We start from the raw sequence: 2,292 nt of genomic DNA on the forward strand, positions 1-2,292 counted from the left end.
GTGCCCGGTGAGTGAATCTGGTAGAGAAGGTGGTGAGGCCTGGCTTCAGAGTCCCTTTCACCCTTCCCTAGCTATAGTTCTGAGAATCAGAGGCAATTCCAGAAAAGGGGTTGATGAGAACTGGGCAGCCACCCCTCGCCCCACATCCCACATTCACACACACACACACACACACACACAGACCACCATGGGCCTCAAGGTCTGTGTCAGACCTGATGCTCTAGAAACCTGTCATGTGGAGTTTACACATACACCTGGAGCCAGGTGAAGGGGCCCTAACACATGAAGGGGGTCAGCAGGAAGTAGGGTGCTGGTTAACTCAGGTTTTCCCATGAAGCTCATCACAGACTGGGCAGCATGCACACTGGTCCAACGTGCAAAAGCTTGAATAGAAACGTGAGCCCCACCTCCAAGGAGCCACCTACCTCAGGTAATGTACATCTCCAGGTGACCTGGTATAACTACAGGGGTGTCACCTGCCTGAGACCCGCCAGCCTGAAGGCCACAGAGCACTCAGCTGAAACCTTGAAATCAGGCTTGCAAAAGGTAGTCCTGTTTATGAAATGAGTGGTTAAAAAAACCCCCACATCATTTAAAACCCTTTAAGCATGTCTTCTAAGAAGCTGTCCATCTGGGAAAAATTTTACAAAAAAAGGGAAGAAAGAACAAAGTCTTCAGAAATTTGGGACACATTTTGGCAAACGTTTCAGAACCTTAAAGTGGCTTCAGCCAGGGTAAATGAACTAGTAAATGCATTTGTTTTTGTATATGTTTTAAATTTTATTTTTTTATTATTTATTTTTTTTCAGAGTCCTCTGAAGCATTTTATTTGCATGTATGTATAACATCCCTAGAAAAAGAATCCAAGGATTTTCCCTCCTGTGTGTTTTCATCTTGCTTTTTTTTTTTGCGGTACGTGGGCCTGTCACTGCTGTGGCCCCTCCCGCTGCGGAGCACAGGCTCCGGATGTGCAGGCCCAGCGGCCATGGCTCACGGGCCCAGCCGCTCCGAGGCGTGCGGGATCCTCCCGGACCGGGGCACGAACCTGCGTCCCCTGCATCGGCAGGCAGACCCCCAACCACTGCGCTACCAGGGAAGCCCTCATCTTGCTTCTTCATGGTCCATGATGTCAGCTGAGGTTGTCAGTACAATGAAACCAAACTGGTGGGATGGGAGCAGGTTTTACTGCCATTTTTCTAGATCTTTGAGTTGCACATCAAATCTGGGGCTGATCACTCCACACTTATTTAGCCTGCCTGTGAGGTTCACAACAATTTTCCCAGCCCTGTGATCATCGATGATTTCAAATTCACCACTGTAACCATGCTTCATCATCACAGAAACCTGACGATGACTTTGGAGCATGGCTTAATAAGAACCTGGCGTTTGCCTCTCTTTTTGGCATTGTTGATATTCTTGAGAGCATCAGCCAGGACATTCATGTACACCATTATGGCAACACGGAAAGATGTTGGAAAGATACATTTTTTATTAATAGAAATTTATTTTCTCCTCACCCCCACCAAAATGATGTTGAAAAGTATTTAAAAGAACACAGGCCCCTACTTCAGAGGAACTCTAACATACGTGCACTTTGAGATGTGTCCGCTTGGAGAATGTTGGCTGTAGCACTGTTTTTAGGCATGAAAATTTGGAAACAACCCAAATGCCATCAGCAGGACCATGGATAGATAAATCATAGGGCATATGGCAGGTGTCCATGGCACGACGACCTCCTTAGTTAAAATGAATGTTTCTATGTGTTGACATGCAAAGACCTGAAGAACAATGTGGAGTAAGAAAGCAAGCTGCAAATTTGCAGCCACATGGATGGACCTAGAGATTGTCACACTGAGTGAAGTACATCAGACAGAGAAGGACAAATATCGTGTGATATCGCTTATATGTGGAATCTAAAAAAGTGGTACACATGAACTTATTTACAAAACAGAAATAGAGTTACAGATGTAGAAAACAATCCAATGGTTACCCGGGGGAAAGTGGGGGAGGGATAAAGGGGAGATCGGGATCGACGTATACACACTACTATATATTAAATAGATAACTAATAAGGACCTGTTGTATAGCACAGGGAACTCTACGCAATATTCTGTAATGGCCTAAATGGGAAAAAAATCTTAAAAAAAAAAAAGAAAAAAGAGTGGATATATGTATATGTATAACTGATTCACCTTGCTGTACACCTGAAACTAACACAGCATTGTAAATCAACTACACTCCAATAAAAATTAAAAATAAAAATAAAAAAGAAAGCAAGCTGCAAAGGCAAAT

The 2,292-nt window shown here is 44.1% G+C and overlaps 1 pseudogene; it reads right to left on the reverse strand.

The window, feature by feature from the left end:
• Window positions 1-1,101: 1,101 nt before the first annotated feature.
• On the reverse strand, window positions 1,102-1,451 carry LOC129392760 (40S ribosomal protein S15a-like; annotated as a pseudogene).
• Window positions 1,452-2,292: the final 841 nt, after the last annotated feature.

This window comes from Physeter macrocephalus, chromosome 14 (assembly GCF_002837175.3).
Source record: "Physeter macrocephalus isolate SW-GA chromosome 14, ASM283717v5, whole genome shotgun sequence".
NCBI classification, from domain to species: domain Eukaryota; kingdom Metazoa; phylum Chordata; class Mammalia; order Artiodactyla; family Physeteridae; genus Physeter; species Physeter macrocephalus.